Source organism: Oncorhynchus masou, chromosome 21 (assembly GCF_036934945.1).
Source record: "Oncorhynchus masou masou isolate Uvic2021 chromosome 21, UVic_Omas_1.1, whole genome shotgun sequence".
NCBI classification, from domain to species: Eukaryota; Metazoa; Chordata; class Actinopteri; order Salmoniformes; family Salmonidae; genus Oncorhynchus; species Oncorhynchus masou.
The window spans coordinates 54,448,614-54,469,797 of record NC_088232.1 but is presented as its reverse complement, the minus strand read 5'-3'; positions in this window follow the sequence as shown (position 1 = coordinate 54,469,797).

Here is a 21,184-nt window from a genome sequence, read left to right as displayed (position 1 = left end):
TTTAAATGTAAAATCACACTGTAAAACTGAACTTCCACACTATGGATTGAATAGAGCCCTTAGTTAACTAGCACAGATCTGATGGTGAATCCATCCCACATCTTACTGTAGCAAAACAACTAGTTAATAGGAGGATGACATGAGGAAATGGTGCAGATTAGTAACTATAACGTGGAAGTCTTCGCTGCCGCCATTTTGTGGGAGGTAGCTACTAGCTGGCCCCGCCTCCTTCATTGTGATGTCACTGAATTCAAATTTGAAAGTTCCCAAGTACCTAAAACTTCCAGGAAAGATGAGGCGGTAAAAACAAGAACAAATATCCCCTTTACCAAAAATATTGGTAGAATGGAGAATATACAGTATGTCTGATTTAATGCAGCGTACAATGTTTCCAGAAAATGTTGGCCTTTTATTTAGCAACATAGGCATTGAAATGGATAGCCAGCAGACTAAGCTAACTAGCTAGCTATCCCATGGCCTTTTCCCATTTGGATATGCTCAACTCCTCCATCCTCTCTCCTCCGTTCTCTCTTCTCCGTTCTCTCTCCTCCGTTCTCTCTCCTCCGTTCTCTCTCCTCCGTTCTCTCTCCTCCGTTCTCTCTCCTCCATCCTCTCTCCTCCGTTCTCTCTCCTCCGTCCTCTCTTCTCCGTTCTCTCTCCTCCGTTCTCTCTCCTCCGTCCTCTCTCCTCCGTTCTCTCTCCTCCGTTCTCTCTCCTCCGTTCTCTCTCCTCCGTCCTCTCTCCTCCGTTCTCTCTCCTCCGTCCTCTCTCCTCCGTTCTCTCTCCTCTGTCCTCTCTCCTCCATCCTCTCTCCTCCGGGTCCTGGGACTCTCCTCCGTTGGGACTGAGGAGGGAGGCTCTCCTCCGTCCTCCTCCTCCGTTGGGACTGAGGAGGAGGCTCCTGAGGAGGGAGGGGTTGGGACTGAGGAGGGAGGCTGGGACTAAATGTTGGGACTGAGGAGGGAGGCTGGGACTAAGGGTTGGGACTGAGGAGGGAGCCTGGGACTAAGGGTTGGGACTGAGGAGGAGGCTGGGACTAAGGGTTGGGACTGTGGAGGGAGCCTGGGACTAAGGGTTGGGACTGAGGAGGGAGGCTGGGACTAAGGGTTGGGACTGAGGAGGGAGGCTGGGACTAAGGGTTGGGACTGAGGAGGGAGGCTGGGACTAAGGGTTGGGACTGAGGAGGGAGGCTGGGACTAAGGGTTGGGACTGAGGAGGGAGGCTGGGACTAAGGGTTGGGGCTGAGGAGGGAGGCTGGGACTAAGGGTTGGGACTGAGGAGGGAGGCTGGGACTAAGGGTTGGGACTGAGGAGGGAGGCTGGGACTAAGGGTTGGGACTGAGGAGGGAGGCTGGGACTAAGGGTTGGGACTGTGGAGGGAGGCTGGGACTAAGGGTTGGGGCTGGGAGGACTGTGGGGAGGCTGGGACTAAGGGTTGGGACTGAGGAGGGAGGCTGGGACTAAGGGTTGGGACTGAGGAGGGAGGCTGGGACTGAGGAGGAGGCTGGGGGTTGGGACTGAGGAGGGAGGCTGGGACTAAGGGTTGGGGCTGAGGAGGGAGGCTGGGACTAAGGGTTGGGACTGAGGAGGGAGCCTGGGACTAAGGGTTGGGACTGAGGAGGGAGGCTGGGACTAAGGGTTGGGACTGAGGAGGGAGGCTGGGACTAAGGGTTGGGGCTGAGGAGGGAGGCTGGGACTAAGGGTTGGGACTGAGGAGGGAGGCTGGGACTAAGGGTTGGGACTGAGGAGGGAGGCTGGGACTAAGGATTGGGACTGAGGAGGGAGGCTGGGACTAAGGTTTGGGGCTGAGCTGGTGCGTGGGTTGCAGACTGAGGCTGAGGAGGGACCCGGGGGTGAGATTGCTCTGCTCACTCGCTGCCAAAATAGGATGTGTTTTATTGCTTTCTATAATCTGTCCTCATTTTACATTTTAATCCCATTACTGATGTTCTGTACAGGATCTAAGATGAGTTACTGTTTCAATGACCCAGGTGACAGGGAATTACATCTAAGGGTCTGTCTCCAAAGTTGTACATTTCCACTACACATACACACACACACACACACACGCAGACGCAGACGCAGACGCAGACGCACACGCACAGCACACGCACACGCACACGCACACGCACACGCACAGACACAGACACAGACACAGACACAGACACACAGGACACAGACACAGACACAGACACACACAGGGTTGGGACACACAAACTGGGACTAAGGGTTGGGACAGGAGGGACACACACACACACACACTGGGACTAACACAGACACAGGCACTAACTGAGGAGGGACTGGGACACAAGGGTTGGGACTGAGGACACACACACAGGGTTGGGACTGAGGAGGAGGCTGGGACACACACACACACACACACACACACAGGACACTGGGACTAAGGGTTGGGACACACACAGGGAGCCTGGGATCTAAGGGTGGGACTGAGGAGGGGGTGTAAAGGTTATTCAGTTTAGTGCTTGGTTCTGTCTTCAGCCAGCTGAGGTGTCAGAGTGTCAAGGCTTGCTGTCATTATCCCTGATGTCATTTACTCTGCTGTCATTATCCCTGATGTCATTTACCCTGCTGTCATTATCCCTGATGTCATTTATCCTGCTGTCATTATCCCTGCTGTCATTATCCCTGATGTAATTTAGCCAGCTGGTGTCATTATCCCTGCTGTCATTATCCCTGATGTCATTTACTCTGCTGTCATTATCCCTGATGTCATTTACCCTGCTGTCATTATCCCTGATGTCATTTATCCTGCTGTCATTATCCCTGCTGTCATTATCCCTGCTGTCAGGGTAAATGACTGAATGTTCGTGGAATGTTCGCGGAATGTTAACGGAATGTTGATGGAATGTTAGCAGAATGTTAGCGGAGTGTTAACGGAATGTTAGCAGAGTGTTAGTGGAATGTTAGCGGAGTGTTAGCGGAATGTTAGCGGAGTGTTAGCGGAGTGTTAGCGGAATGTTAGCAGAGTGTTAGTGGAATGTTAGCGGAGTGTTAGCGGAATGTTAGCGGAGTGTTAGCGGAGTGTGAGCAGAATTTACATTTAGCGGAGTGTTAGCATTTAGCAGACGTGTTATCCAGAGGTTCTGTATTCCAAGTTGGGGGTGAATTCACCTTCTGAGACAGAACAGGCACTTTATCAATAGTGCATCTAAATCATTTCTGTGGTACAGTAGACATGCTATTCTACTTGCTTTACTGTCATGTGTTTAATAAGAACAGTGGAAGAAAGTGGGTTTAGTGATTTATCAAATTAGTGACTTTTTCCGCTGTCCTGGCAGACGTGAGGAGTTTGTTCCACTCGAATGGACGGTGAGATTAAAACAAAAGGAAGTTTAAGAAAAGCACTCGTACATCTTAGATTGCTTGTTACAGGTTACAGTACAGTATTCAAGGGCATCTTTAATAGAAAAACAGAAAATGTTCAGGGGATTCAGCTTTAACAAAGAGCAGGGTTTTTATCCATTCAAAAAGGAAGACATTGATTCAATATTACATAGAGCCGGGCTAGAAACGTTTAGAAACGTGGATTAGCAGAGTGCATTTAGCGGAATGTTAGCTACATGTTGTTAATTAATGAAAAGGGGTTCTGTAGAACCATGGGGGATTTGGAGAACTCAGCTTTCTGAAGAACAGACAAGAACCACGGGGTTTTCAAGATGTCAAGGGGTTTTGTCACATTTCTGTGAGAACCACGGGGTTTAGACCATGCTATGGAGAACTATGCTTTTTGTCATGGGTTTATAAGAACACGGGGGTTTGGAAGAAAGGGGTTTGGAGTGATTTATCAAATTAGTGAACCATTTTTGGAGGACCATGGGGTTTTGGAGAACCAGACAGCTATGGGGTTTTGGAGAACCATGGGGCTTTGGAGAATGGACAGGGTTTTGAGATTAAAACAAAAGGAAGTTTAAGAAAAGCACTCGTACATCTTAGATTGCTTGTTACAGGTTACAGTACAGTATTCAAGGGCATCTTTAATAGAAAAACAGAAACACTGCTTCTCATCTTTTCCATTCAGCTTTAACAAAGAGCAGGGTTTTTATCCATTCAAAAAGGAAGACATTGATTCAATATTTTTGGAGGACCATGGGGTTTTGGAGAAACGGGGTTTAGAAACGGGGTTTTGGAGAACCATGGGGGTTTGGAGGACCATTTTGGAGGACCATGGGGTTTTGGAGCACCATGGGGTTTTGGGTTAATTAATGAAAAGGGGTTTTGGAGAACCATGGGAGTTTTGGAGAACCACGGGGTTTTGAAGAACCACGGGGTTTTGAAGAACCACGGGGTTTTGAAGAACCACGGGGTTTTGAAGAACCACGGGGTTTTGAAGAACCACGGGGTTTTGAAGAACCACGGGGTTTTGGAGAACCACGGGGTTTTGAAGAACCACGGGGTTTTGAATGCTGTAGATTAGTTCAGGAGCATTCTTGGCCAATAGCATTTGAGGCCAGGGAGGGATGATGTGTTCTCTGAAACACACACACACAAACAGACACACACACTTAACCCAAACTGACACACACACTCGCCAACACACACACACACACACACACACACACACACACACACACACACACACACACACACACACACACACACACACACACACACACACACACACACACACACACACACACACACACACACACACACACATGATCATACTGAGACTCAGACCGGCACTACAGGCTTACTTTCTGGTCATTACTGTACTGACCGAGGCCTACAGGGGTCTGGTCATTACTGTACTGACCGAGGCCTACAGGGGTCTGGTCATTACTGTACTGACCGAGGCCTACAGGGGTCTGGTCATTACTGTACTGACCGAGGCCTACAGGGGTCTGGTCATTACTGTACTGACCGAGGCCTACAGGGGTCTGGTCATTACTGTACTGACCGAGGCCTACAGGGGTCTGGTCAGAAGTAGTGCACTGTATAGTGAATTGGGATGCCATTTGGGACCCTGGGATTCTCTCTGAACTATAGAGAAGAATTCTCCTCTTCCTCTTTTACTACCGGGCTCTTCGTCCAACTCTTCCTGTTCTCACTACGTCCCCTGTGACGTCATACACAGAGAAGAAGGGTGGTCGTCATAGTGACAGTGTGATTCTCTGCTGACTATTGATATGTTGTGGAAACAGGAAAGGCGTTCCATTCCGTGTTTGACTGTTGAATCATTGCCATGGTGAAATCACACTATTGAATAGGTCTCATACACTATGAAACCACACTATTGAATCATTGCCATTGAATCACTAGGTTTGATACACTATGAAACCACACACTATTGAATCACTAGGTTTGATACACTATGAAACCACACACTATTGAATCACTAGGTCTGATACACTATGAAACCACACACTATTGAATCACTAGGTCTGATACACTATGAAACCACACACTATTGAATCATTGCCATGGTGAATCACTAGGTCTCATACACTATGAAACCACACACTATTGAATCATTGCCATGGTGAATCACTAGGCCTGATACACTATGAAACCACACACTATTGAATCATTGCCATGGTGAATCACTAGGTCTGCTACACTATGAAACCACACACTAGAGACTTTGATATTACTGGCCACAATTGATATGGTAAAAACAGTGAGTGGGGAGGCAGAGGCACAGAAACTCACAGGAATGCCTTTGTCAGATGACACTGTTAAACTAATAATTGATGCTATTGCTGGCGATCAAGAGGAAACTCTGACGGAACGCCTCGAAGACTCCCCAGGTTATGTGCTCCAAATGAACGTTAGGTGCAGTGGCGGTTCTAGACTATTTCAACGGGGGGGGGGGGGCAAGCTGGGGCCAGTTGTACTGTTAGAGCCTCTGCACTCTAGTTATAAATGAGTCTCCCTCTGTCATATGGACGCGTTGTATGATACACCGAGAGCAACTGGTGGCACAAGAGCTGAGCACAGAACTCAGAGATATAGTGTATACTGCAGTAGGTAACTTCAATTGTTAAAACTACATCAAACCACATCCACTGCGCACTTCTTCACTAAACTATATGGGGATGTGGGATCAGAGCATGACAATGATCTATTTCATACCGAGGCTTGTTGGTTATCGAGGGGGGAGTGTTGGGAGAAGAAAAAAAAACATTTAATTGAGAGAGGAACTGTTGTTGTTCACAATGCATGTAAAATAAAAATAAAAATGTTTGACTTGTTTGACTTTCTGTGTAATGAAAAGAAAATGTTTCTCCTTGCCTATGTAACAGACGTTTTTGGGAAACTGAACGAACTGAACGCAAGCATGCAGGGGAAAAACAAAAAGCATTCTACAGATGAGTGAACGAATCAGCAGCATTCGTTTGACTGTGATCCTGGCTCAGTTGACATGCTGGTAAAAAACATTCTACAGATGAGTGAATCAGTGGATTCAGAGGAAAGAATAATTTTTTTGGAGAGAGTCTTTTCAAATGTGATCCGTACCCCCTTCCCTCGGCTGTGCCTGTTTCTAACAGAAACCTGCATCAGTAAGTGTCCCACACCAGTAATGACTGCTCACCTCCAACGTCTTTTGGAAAAAGCACTTTGAGACCGACTTCTCAATCTGTTTGACTGTGATCCTGGCTCTGTTGACATGACGGGGAAGTGAAATCAAACAGCTGATTGAGGTGTAACCAAACGCTGCAGACAACTTATTTCACAGATCACAACTTGTTTCACAGATCACAACTTGTTTCACAGGTCACAACTTGTTTCACAGATCACAGGTCACAACTTGTTTCACAGATCACAACTTGTTTCACAGATCACAACTTGTTTCACAGGTCACAACTTGTTTCACAGATCACAACTTGTTTCACAGGTCACAACTTGCCACAGATCAACTTGTTTCACAGGTCACAGGTCACACAGTTTCACAGATCACAACTTGTTTCACAGATCACAACTTGTTTCACAGATCACAACTTATTTCACAGATTACAACTTGTTTCACAGATCACATCTTGTTTCACAGGTTAAATTCAAAGGGAATACCCTGCCCCCCCCCCCCCTGAGCATTACAACTCATGGTACCCTTCACCAGCTCATATCTGTGTGAAGCTGTATTCAGTGCTCTTGTCTGCATTGACACCAAATATCCATCCAGGTTGGATGTGACAGCAGAGATGAGGTGCGTACAGTCAACCACGCCCCCTGTCGACCACGCCCCCTATCGACCACGCCCCCTGACTTTGAGAAGCTCGGACCAACGAGACATGCATCAAGCCACACCCATGTCATTAGTGTTGGTTAGATAAGAGAAAACTATGTCTGTCACGAACTGGCTCACAGTTCGTAACAAAACGGGAGACAATGTGGAGATAAGGAATAACAAAATATATTTATTAACTGAAGTAAACTAAATACAATTAGTATCGTGTGTGTAGTCAGTAATCAGTAGTGTAAGTGAGTGATTGCATGCATAAATGTGATAATGAGGGGTGTTGAAAGGTGTCAACGCAAACAAACAAAACAGCCACACAAAAAAATGCCACAACCAAAATCTATCAGTGCGTCTGCATGGCGAGAGTCTCCTCAATGAACGGGGAAGTGGTGTATTTATCCTGTGACACACCCGGGCCCAGGTGTGTCTGCATGTCGCTGACGACCCTCACAGCTCCGCCCACCGACATCCGAATAAGGAAAACAAGTGCAAAGCGAAAGAATTCGGCAGACAGAGTGGGAGGGGCGTCACATGTCAGACTCATTTACAATTGACTGTCATAGTCCCACATGAACAGTATGTGATGGTGAGTTGAGGAGACAATCAGAAATACTGTTACAATGTTTTTCTATTGACAGTCATAGTCCCAAATAAAATAAAAGTTAACATTTGCTGTTAATCACATAATATTTTTTTACGCATGGTTGGAGTCGCGAGAATTCTCAGATATCAAAATGGGGTCGTGGGCCAAAGTACTTTGGGAACCACTTGCCTGCTTTCAAGGCAAGGAAACAAATGGCTAAACTATCTCTTTAACGAACTGCGGTGTGGGAACTGTGAAGGGGAATGTGTGACAGGAAACTGTGAAACTAATGCATGTTACAATTAACATTTTTCTTTTATCTCACTTGAACGGTTAATGACCCACTTAATGATTTGACCTACAAAACAGAAGAAGGAAAACACGCGACTGTATTTCTGCTGTAACGATTACGCCGCGCGTCAGGAAGCAGGTCCAGAAGGTGAGTTAAATAAAAGTAGGTCGATAATACCAAACGGGAGAAGCGTACAGAACGACACAAAATCAATACTGCCTGATACTACTGAGGGTTAAATAAAGGGAGAGTAATCGGGCTGATGATGGAGTCCAGGTGTGGTGTAATGATTGTTGCCAGGACCATTGGTTTCGGGTGGCAGGTAGCCTAGTGGTTAGAGCGTTGGGACACTAACCAAAAGGTTGCTAAATCAAATCCCCGAGGTGACAAGGTAAAAATCGACTGTTCTTGAACAAGGCACTTAACCCACTATTCCCTGGTAGGTCGTCATTGTAAATAATAATTTATTCTTAACTGACTTGCCTAGTTAAATGGGGCGGCAGGGTAGCCTAGTGGTTAGAGCGGTGGACTAGTTCAAGTTCAAACCCCCGAGCTGACAAGGTACAAATCTGTCGTGGGTTAACAGGCAGTTAACCCACTGTTCCCAGATCGTCATTGTAAATAATAATTTATTCTTAACTGACTTGCCTAGTTAAATAAAGGTAAAAAAAAATAAAAAAAATAAAGGATTAAATAAATGAAAGTAGTGGACCAAAGACGTGACAAGTGCTCTGTCATAGAAAATATTATATTCAAATCCTTTCAGAGTATTACGTGTTACATTGAAACGACATGTTTGTTCTAAAACATTTGAGGTGTATCCCAAATTGACACCCAATAGTGTTCTACTTTTGCAACAGGGCCCATTCGGTTTAAGACTAGGGTTCCAGGATTAGGGTTCCATTGGGGAACATTCCAGGATTAGGGTTCCATTGGGGAACATTCCAGGATTAGGGTTCCATTGGGAAACATTCCAGGATTAGGGTTCCATTGGGGAACATTCCAGGATTAGGGTTCCATTGGGGAACATTCCAGGATTAGGGTTCCATTGGGGAACATTCCAGGATTAGGGTTCCATTGGGGAACATTCCAGGATTAGGGTTCCATTGGGGAATATTCCAGGATTAGGGTTCCATTGGGGAATATTCCAGGATTAGGGTTCCATTGGGGCACATTCCAGGATTAGGGTTGCATTGGGGAACATTCCAGGATTAGGGTTGCATTGGGGAACATTCCAGGATTAGGGTTCCATTGGGGAACATTCCAGGATTAGGGTTCCATTGGGGAACATTCCAGGATTAGGGTTCCATTGGGGCACATTCCAGGATTAGGGTTCCATTGGGGCACATTCCAGGATTAGGGTTCCATTGGGGCACATTCCAGGATCAGGGTTCCATTGGGGCACATGCCAGGATCAGGGTTCGATTCGGGAACATTCACAAACTGCCTGAGAGGACAGGCTCTTTCTAACACCGGATGTGTACCTTGTCTAGGAGACATCATTCTAAAGATAGGGTTTCTTAAACATGTACGCTCACGTTAGTGAATTGGTGTGTACTTGTGGTCTGTAATGTTGTAATCCGAGTTTCTCAGGGGTCTTTTTAAATATGGATCTAGGTGTCCAGCTGGTCCTACGCTCTTGTCAGTCCGGGTTAATTGATTGGTTTGTCATTTATTATCAATAGAAATCTGTCTACACAGGTCTCCTCTCAAGGTGTCCATGACGGTGATGTCTCCTCAGGTCCTTCTGGTTAGCAAGACTCAGTGTCGTTTGGGACACGGCCTCAGTTCTTCTTTGGTCAGGCACCTTTTCCTTCCTCACCCCGACGCTCAGGTATACACACACTCTAGAAGAGATAGTTCTTACCCTGATGAACCGTTCCAAATGGCCCCCATAGGGGACACTCAGGTATACACACACTCTAGAAGAGATAGTTCTTACCCTGATGAACCGTTACAAATGGCCCCCTATTCCCACAGGGCTCTGATCAAACCTAGTGCACTATATAGGGAATAGGGATCTGATGAAACCTAGTGCACTATATAGGGAATAGGGATCTGATCAAACCTAGTGCACTATATAGGGAATAGGACTCTGATCAAACCTAGTGCACTATATAGGGGATAGGGATCTGATCAAACCTAGTGCACTATATAGGGAATAGGGATCTGATCAAACCTAGTGCACTATATAGGGAATAGGACTCTGATCAAACCTAGTGCACTATATAGGGAATAGGACTCTGATCAAACCTAGTGCACTATATAGGGAATAGGACTCTGATCAAACCTAGTGCACTATATAGGGAATAGGGATCTGATCAAACCTAGTGCACTATATAGGGAATAGGGATCTGATCAAACCTAGTGCACTATATAGGCAATAGGGATCTGATCAAACCTAGTGCACTATATAGGCAATAGGGATCTGATCAAACCTAGTGCACTATATAGGGGGATAGGGAATAGGGATCTGATCAAACCTAGTGCACTATATAGGGAATAGGGATCTGATCAAACCTAGTGCACTATATAGGCAATAGGGATCTGATCAAACCTAGTGCACTATATAGGGAATAGGGATCTGATCAAACCTAGTGCACTATATAGGCAATAGGGATCTGATCAAACCTAGTGCACTATATAGGCAATAGGGATCTGATCAAACCTAGTGCACTATATAGGGATCTGATCAAACCTAGTGCACTATATAGGGAATAGGATCTGATCAAACCTAGTGCACTATATAGGGAATAGGGATCTGATCAAACCTAGTGCACTATATAGGGAATAGGACTCTGATCAAACCTAGTGCACTATATAGGGAATAGGGATCTGATCAAACCTAGTGCACTATATAGGGAATAGGGATCTGATCAAACCTAGTGCACTATATAGGGAATAGGGATCTGATCAAACCTAGTGCACTATATAGAGATCTGATCAAACCTAGTGCACTATATAGGGAATAGGGATCTGATCAAACCTAGTGCACTATATAGGGGATAGGGAATAGGACTCTGATCAAACCTAGTGCACTATATAGGGAATAGGGATCTGATCAAACCTAGTGCACTATATACAGATCTGATCAAACCTAGTGCACTATATAGAGATCTGATCAAACCTAGTGCACTATATAGGGGATAGGGAATAGGACTCTGATCAAACCTAGTGCACTATATAGGGAATAGGGATCTGATCAAACCTAGTGCACTATATAGGGAATAGGATCTGATCAAACCTAGTGCACTATATAGGGAATAGGGATCTGATCAAACCTAGTGCACTATATAGGCAATAGGGATCTGATCAAACCTAGTGCACTATATAGGGAATAGGGATCTGATCAAACCTAGTGCACTATATAGGTAATAGGATCTGATCAAACCTAGTGCACTATATAGGGAATAGGGATCTGATCAAACCTAGTGCACTATATAGAGATCTGATCAAACCTAGTGCACTATATAGGGAATAGGGATCTGATCAAACCTAGTGCACTATATAGGGAATAGGGATCTGATCAAACCTAGTGCACTATATAGGGAATAGGGATCTGATCAAACCTAGTGCACTATATAGGGAATAGGACTCTGATCAAACCTAGTGCACTATATAGGGAATAGGGATCTGATCAAACCTAGTGCATATAGGGATCTGATCAAATAGGAATAGGGATCTGATCAAACCTAGTGCACTATATAGGAATAGGGATCTGATCAAACCTAGTGCACTATATAGGAATAGGGATCTGATCAAACCTAGTGCACTATATAGGGAATAGGGTGCCATTTGTGACGGACCTCTGATCAAACCTAGTGCACTATATAGAGGAATAGATGGATCTGATCAAACCTAGTGCACTATAAGGAATAGGGATCTGATCAAACCTAGTGCACTATATACCCGTGTTTTGGGGAAGGGGGGATCTGATCAAATCTTGTTGGCTAACCGATGTGAATTGATTGAAGATTATATGTGAATATTGGGATCTGATCAAACCTGTGCACTGATTATATAGGGAATAGGACTCTGATCAAACCTAGTGCACTATATAGAGAATAGGGATCTGATCAAACCTAGTGCATGTGAATTATGAACATTGAGTCAATGGGATCATTGATCAAATAGTGCACTATATAGAATTGATCTGATCAATGTAGTGCACTATATAGGGAATAGGGTGCCATTTGTGACGTAGACCTAAGGCTTGTGTCAAGAGTTTCAAGTTGTATTAGTCTCATGTACGGGATACCTCCTCTGTTATCTTGATGTTCCTTCTGGACAGAGCAACAACGACAAGAAGATGGAATCATTAAAGATCAGAATACCAACATGAAGTAAACGGCTCACTAGAAGAGAATAAACATTTTAGCATCAGTATAATACAGGAAGGCACAATTTATATTTACCCGTGTTTTGGGGAAGGGGGGATTGGGGGCAAGAGGGTGTACTCTATCTTGTTGGCTTCGTATTGGACATTGAGTCGATGTGAATTGATTGAAGATTGAGTCGATGTGAATTGATTGGAGATTGAGTCGATGTGAATTGATTGAACATTGAGTCGATGTGAATTGATTGAACATTGAGTGATTGAACATTGAGTCGATGTGAATTGATTGAACATTGAGTCGATGTGAATTGATTGAACATTGAGTCGATGTGAATTGATTGAACATTGAGTCGATGTGAATTGATTGGAGATTGAGTCGATGTGAATTGATTGGAGATTGAGTCGATGTGAATTGATTGGAGATTGAGTCGATGTGAATTGATTGGAGATTGAGTCGATGTGAATTGATTGGAGATTGAGTCGATGTGAATTGATTGGAGATTGAGTCGATGTGAATTGATTGGAGATTGAGTCGATGTGAATTGATTGGAGATTGAGTCGATGTGAATTGATTGGAGATTGAGTCGATGTGAATTGATTGGAGATTGAGTCGATGTGAATTGATTGGAGATTGAGTCGATGTGAATTGATTGGAGATTGAGTCGATGTGAATTGATTGGGAGATTGAGTCGATGTGAATTGATTGGGAGATTGAGTCGATGTGAATTGATTGGAGATTGAGTCGATGTGAATTGATTGGAGATTGAGTCGATGTGAATTGATTGGAGATTGAGTCGATGTGAATTGATTGGAGATTGAGTCGATGTGAATTGATTGGAGATTGAGTCGATGTGAATTGATTGGAGATTGAGTCGATGTGAATTGATTGGAGATTGAGTCGATGTGAATTGATTGGACATTGAGTCGATGTGAATTGATTGGACATTGAGTCGATGTGAATTGATTGGAGATTGTGTCGATGTGAATTGATTGGAGATTGAGTCGATGTGAATTGATTGGAGATTGAGTCGATGTGAACCGATCGACTGTTTTCACACTATTCACCAACCCAGTCGGCAGGACGTCTCTGCCACCATTCAAACACCATCCATCTATAATGTCCATGAAATGGAGCTGCGTTGAACTATTCTATATTTCACTGAGCCGATGATCCTTCTATCCTAAACGGCTCGAACCCAAGATCTTGGCGTTGCTAGGGCCATGCCCTTACCTTCTGAGCCACACAGGACCAGTCCTGGCCAAGGGAGGAATTGAATGAACTTACTGCAGCAGGGCCTCGATGACTTTACAGATCCATGTGATGAAAACAATGCAATCTGAAATTCTGTTTTAATAAATTCAATAAAGATAATTGTTTAAATGCCTTTATGAGCAAGAGTGGTGCTGAACACAGCTTCAAACCACACAGCTTCAAACAATAACATGGGATGTTTTCTTCCAACTGCCTGCTCCACCACCTTCAGTGTTCTGGCATTTCAGTAAACAATGGACTCTTGACATCTAAAGAGGTTTATATAAGAAAGATGTCTTTAGGTCAGATCATCTCTGAGTCTGAGCATGCCCATGTATGTACAGTATGACTCACTGAATAGATGACACTCTCTCTCTCTGTGTCTGTCTCTCTCTCTCTCTCTGTGTCTGTCTCTCTCCCTCTCTCTCCCTGTCCCTCTCTCTCGTTGTCCCTCTCTCTCTCTCTCGCTGTCCCTCTCTCTCGCTGTCCCTCTCTCTCGCTGTCCCTCTCTCTCTCTCTCTCTCTCTCTCTCTCTCTGTCTGTCTGTCTCTCTCCTTCTCTCTCGCTGTCCCTCTCTCGCTGTCTCTCTCTCTTTCCCTCTCTCTCTGTCTGTCTCTCTCCCTCTCTCTCGCTGTCCCTCTCTCGCTGTCTCTCTCTCTTTCTCTCTCTCTCTCTCTCTCTCTCTCTCTCTCTCTCTGTGTCTGTCTCTCTCCCTCTCTCTCCCTGTCTCTCTCTCCCTGTCTCTCTCTCGCTGTCCCTCTCTCTCGCTGTCCCTCTCTCTCGCTGTCCCTCTCTGTCGCTGTCTCTCTCTCTCTCTCTCTCTCTGTGTCTGTCTCTCTCCCTCTCTCTCGCTGTCCCTCTCTCTCGCTGTCTCTCTCTCTCTCTCTCTCTCTCTCTGTGTCTGTCTCTCTCCCTCTCTCTCGCTGTCCCTCTCTCTCGCTGTCTCTCTCTCTCTCGTGTCTCGTTGATATCTGGGAGAAGAGCGGGAATGTAGAAAGCAATGAGTGGGAGGAGATAGAACTGACACACACACACACATACATACACATTCATTTATATCCTCACATATAGGTATTTCTGTTGTGTTATGTAAGCTGTTTCCTTCCGGCCTTACTTCTTCTTTTAACCACGGTGTTTGATATGACGTGGACGATGCCTCTTCTTATAGATCACTGCTTTGACAGCAGCCCACCTTATGTAACCTTAAACAATAGGGCCTTCCTTCCTGTGGCAAATGTCTCCCTTTTCCCCCCTCATCAATCTACATACAATACCCCATAATGACATCACCATACCCCATAATGACATCACCATACCCCATAATGACATCACCATACCCCATAATGACATCACAATACCCCATAATGACATCACCATACCCCATAATGACATCACCATACCCCATAATGATATCACCATACCCCATAATGACATCCCAATACCCCATAATGACATCACCATACCCCATAATGATATCACCATACCCCATAATGACATCCCAATACCCCATAATGACATCACCATACCCCATAATGACATCACCATACCCCATAATGACATCACCATACCCCATAATGATATCACCATACCCCATAATGATATCACCATACCCCATGATGACATCCCAATACCCCATAATGACATCACCATACCCCATAATGATATCACCATACCCCATAATGACATCCCAATACCCCATAATGACATCACCATACCCCATAATGATATCACCATACCCCATAATGACATCCCAATACCCCATAATGACATCACCATACCCCATAATGATATCACCATACCCCATAATGACATCCCAATACCCCATAATGACATCACCATACCCCATAATGACATCACCATACCCCATAATGACATCACCATACCCCATAATGACATCACCATACCCCATAATGACATCACCATACCCCATAATGACATCACCATACCCCATAATGACATCCCAATACCCCATAATGACATCACAATACCCCATAATGACATCACCATACCCCATAATGACATCACAATACCCCATAATGACATCACAATACCCCATAATGACAACCCAATCCCTCGATTGTGACTAGTCTCCTAGTCCCTGCCGCTGAAAAACATCCCCACAGCATGATGCTGCCACCACCATGCTTTAACGTAGGGATGGTGCCAGGTTTCCTCCAGATGTGACGCTTGGCATTCAGGCCAAAATGTTCAATCTTGGTTTCATCAGACCAGAGAATCGTGTTTTTCATGGTCTGAGAGTCTTTAGGTGCCTTTTGGCAAACTCCAAGTGGGCTGTCATGTGCCTTTTACTGAGGAGTGGCTTCGGTCTGGCCACTCCAAAACAAAGTGGAGTGCTGCAGAAATGTTGGTCCTTCTGGAAGGTTCTCCCATCTCCAAAGAGGACCTCGCTCTGTCAGAGTGACCATCAGGTTCTTGGTCACCTCCCTTGTTCGTCTTCCCTAGATTTGTGCCTCGACACAATCCTGTCTCAGAGCTCTACCGACAATACCTTTGACCTCATGGCTTGGTTTTTGCACTGACATGCACTGTCAACTGTGGGACCTTATATAGACAGGTGTGTGTCTTTCCAAATCATGTCCAATCAATTGAATTTACCACAGGTGGACTCCAAGTTGTAGAAACATCTCAAGGATGATCAATGGAAACAGGATGCACCTGAGCTCAATTTGAGTTTCATCGCAAACGGTCGGAATTCTTATGTAAATATATATTTCGACTTCAACTGTATATACAGTTGAAGTCGGAAGTTTACATACACCTTAGCCAACTACATTTAAACTTAGTTTTTCACAATTCCTGACATTTAATCAGAGTAAAAATTCCCTGTCTTAGGTCAGTTGGGATCACCACTTTATTTTAAGATTGTGAAATGTCAGAATAACAGTAGAGATAATTATTTATTTCAGATTTTATTTCATTCATCACATTCCCAGTGGGTCAGAAGTGTACATACACTCAATTTGTATTTGGTAGCATTTCTTTCAAATTTCCATCAGTTTTGTGAAGTGCACCAGTCCCAACCTGTAGCAAAGCACCCCCACAAGATGATGCTGCCACCCCCGTGCTTCACGGTTGGGATGGAGTTCTTCAGCTTGCAAGTCTCCCCCTTTTTCCTCCAAACATAACTATGGTCATTGTGGCCAAACAGTTCTATTTTTGTTTCATCAGACCAGAGGACATTTCTCCAAAAAGTACAATCTTTGTCCCAATGTGCAGTTGCAAACTGTAGTCTGGCTTTTTTATGGTGGTTTTGGAGCAGTGGCTTCTTCCTTGCAGAGCGGCCTTTCGGGTTATGTCGATATAGGACTCGTTTTATTGTGGATACAGATACTTTTGTACCCGTTTCCTCCAGCATCTTCACAAGGTCCTTTTCTGCTGTTTTGGGATTGATTTGCACTTTTCGCACCAAAGTACATTCATCTCTAGGAGACAGAATGCGTCTCCTTCCTGAGCGGTATGACGGCTGCGTGGTCCCATAGTGTTTATACTTGCGTACTATTGTTTGTACAGATGAACGTGGTGTCTTCAAGCGTTTGGAAATTTCTTCCAATAATGAACCAGACTTGTGGAGGTCTACAATTGTTTTTCTTGTAGGTCTTGGCTGATTTCTTTTGATTTTCCCATGATGTCAAGCAAAGAGGCACTGAGTTTGAAGGTAGTCCTTGAAAAACATCCACAGGTACACCTCCAATTGACTCAAATGATGTAAATTAGCCTATCAGAAGCTTCTAAAGCCATGACATCATTTTTCTGTAATTTTCCAAGCTGTTTAAAGGCACAGTCAATGTTGTGTATGTAAACTTCTGACCCACTGGAATTGTGATACAATGAAATAATCTGTCTGTAAACAATTGTTGGAAAAATTACTTGTGTCATGCACAAAGCAGATGTCCTCTGATGCCTTGCGAAAGTATTTGGCCCCCTTGAACAAGAACTTTTGCCACATTTCAGGCTTCAGACATAAAGATATAAAAACTGTATTTTTAAGTGAAGAATCAACAACAAGTGGGACACAACAAGTGGGACATTTATTGGATATTTCAAACTTTTAACAAATCAAAAACTGAAAAATTGGGCGATGAAAATTATTCAGCCCCCTTAAGTTTATACTTTGTAGCTCCATGACCTTTTGCTGGAACAGTCAGTTGTGCTATGTCTCTATCAGTTTTGCACATTGGAGAGACTGACATTTTTTCCCATTCCTCCTTGCAAAACAGCTCGAGCTCAGTGAGGTTGGATGGAGAGCATTTGTGAACAGCAGTTTTCAGTTCTCTCCACAGATTCTCGATTGGATTCAGGTCTGGACTTTGACTTGGCCATTCTAACACCTGGATATGTTTATTTTTGAACCATTCCATTGTAGATTTTGCTTTATGTTTTGGATTATTGTCTTGTTGGAAGACAAAGGGGTCCCAGTCTCAGGTCTTTTGCAGACTCCATCAGGATGGTCCTGTATTTGGCTCCATCCATCTTCCCATCAATTTTAACCATCTTCCCTGTCCCTGCTGAAGAAAAGCAGGCCCAAACCATGATGCTGCCACCACCATGTTTGACAGTGGGGATGGTGTGGAGGGTGATGAGGGTTGCTTTTACGCCAAACATAACGTTTTGCATTGATGGGAAAGTTCAATTTTGGTTTCATGGGACCAGAGCACCTTCTTCCACATGTTTGGTGTGTCTCCCAGGTGGATGTGGAAAGTGTAGAGGGGGATAGTGGGTAGTAGAGGGTCAGAGATGGGAAAGTGTAGAGGGGGATAGTGGGAAGTAGAGGGCCAGAGATGGGAAAGTGTAGAGGGGGTTAGTACTCTTAGTAAAGGCCAGATTTGTGCAATATAGGGGGATTGTTGTAGATGGACAGAGTCTCCCACCTCAGCTGTAGATCTCTGCAGTTCATCCAGAGTGATCATGGGCCTTGGCTGCATCTCTGATCAGTCCTTGTATGAGCTGAAAGTTTAGAGGGACGGCCAGGATGGGAGATTTTCAGTGGGGGATACTCCTTCCATTTCAATATTATCGCTTGCACAGTGCTCCTTGGGATGTTTAAAGCTTGGGAAATCTTTTTGTATCCAAAGCTTTAAACCTCTTCACAACAGATGGGACCTGCCTGGTGTGTTCCTTGTTCTTCATGATGCTCTCTGCGATGGGAAAGTGACCTCTGAGACTATCACAGTGCAGGTGCATTTATAGAGATGGGATTACACACAGGTGGATTGTATTTATCATCATTAGTCATTTAGGGATCATTCAGAGATCCTCACTGAACTTCTGGAGAGAGTTTGCTGCAGAGATGGATTTGCACGAACATGTGATTTGCAGTCAAAAAGTTTGAAATATCTACTAAATGTTGTTCCACTTCATGATTGTGTCCCACTGGCTGTGATTCTTCACAAAAAAATACAGTTTTATATCTTTATGTTTGAAGGTGAAATGTGGCAAAAGGTCGCAATGTTCAAGGGGGTAAAGACTGGCTGTGGTTCTACTGTACCTTTTATAGTATGTCAATTTGATTGATTAAAAAAAACAGAAATAGTGGGTTCTAGAGGGGGAAAGACTGGTTGTGGGGGGATGTGGAAGTAGAGGGGGATAGTGGTTCTAGAGGGGGTTAGACTGGTTGTGGAAATGGGAAAGTGTAGAAGAGGTTATAGGAAGTAGAGGGGGTTAGTAGGAAGTTGGGGTTTATGTGCTGGGTAGTAGAGGGGGTTGTGGTTCTAGAGGGCCAGAGATGGGAAAGTGTAGTTGGGGTTCTATGTGAGGGTAGAGATGGAAAGTGTAGTGCTGGGGAAAGAATGGCTGTGGTTCTATGTGCTGGGTAAAGACTGGTTGCTGGAACATGTGATCTGGGTAACCACTACTCTGTGGTTCTATGTGCTGGGTAAAGACTGGCTGTGGTTCTATGTGCTGGGTAAAGACTGGTTGTGGTTCTATGTGCTGGGTAAAGACTGGTTGTGGTTCTATGTGTTGGGTTAATTCCTTTTAGTGAAAGACAATGTGAGGAGAGAAAATCAAAGGGAACTAACTGAAACATTTCTGAGAACAGTGCTAAACCAAACACAGCTTTGCTAACTTCCATGAGGATATCCATTAGAAATATGTGTAGGTACCGTAAAAAGTCTGTCCGTCTCACCGACTGCATCCCATCCCTATTCCCTACAGTCCACATTTAATGTAGACCACCAAATTGGTGAATTATGAGTCCTACTGCATTAAATCATTTAGGACTGTAACAGAAGTAAAAGTATAAAGTTGTCAAAAATATAAGTAGCAAAGGACAGATATCCCCCCCAAAAACGACTTAAGTAGTACTTTCAAGTATTTTAACTTAAGTACTTTACATCCTTGGTAATAAATAACAATATTGGTTAAAAAGCAACGGAACACACGGTTGGCACAAGAGATCCAAAAACTAAATATACTATTTTTTGGATGAATGTGTTACGAGTACAGTGAAGTGTTGAGATGCCTGTAATCGCTCTGTTCAGTAGGGGGAGCACTCCATGTTTGCGTTCCAAATGGAACCCTTTTCCCTATGTAATGCACTACCTGAGACACATCATCCCATGTGTCCACCCGTGTGTATTGGTGTAGAACAAGCAGGCAATCCCGTTACATTTCTACTTCTCTTTGTGTTTGTCTGACGCCGATACTGTAACCCTGCCAGACTAGACTCAAGCTGTGTCCCAAATGACACCCGATTCCCCTTCCTAGTGAACTACTTTAAATTATGCACTTTTTACTCTGTACATTTCCCCTGACAGCCAAAATTATAGAACATTTTGAATGCTTAGCAGGACAGGAAACTTTTTCTAATTCACACACTTGTCAAGAGAACATCTCTGGTCATCCCTACTGCCTCTGATCTGCCTCTGATCTGGAGGACTCACTAAACAGAGAACATCTCTGGTCATCCCTACTGCCTCTGATCTGGAGGACTCACTAAACAGAGAACATCCCTGGTCATCCCTACTGCCTCTGATCTGGAGGACTCACTAAACAGAGAACATCCCTGGTCATCCCTACTGCCTCTGATCTGGAGGACTCACTAAACAGAGAACATCCCTCCTGCCTCTGATCTGGAGGACTCACTAAACAGAGAACATCCCTGGTCATCCCTCCTGCCTCTGATCTGGAGGACTCACTAAACAGAGAACATCCCTGGTCATCCCTACTGCCTCTGATCTGCCTCTGATCTGGAGGACTCACTAAACAGAGAACATCCCTGGTCATCCCTACTGCCTCTGATCTGGAGGACTCACTAAACAGAGAACATCCCTGGTCATCCCTACTGCCTCTGATCTGGAGGACTCACTAAACAGAGAACATCCCTGGTCATCCCTCCTGCCTCTGATCTGGAGGACTCACTAAACAGAGAACATCCCTGGTCATCCCTACTGCCTCTGATCTGGAGGACTCACTAAACACATTTGTAAATGATGTCTGAGTGTTGGAATGTGCCCCTGGATATCCATCAATTAAAACATTTAAAAAAAATAAAAATGGTGCCAT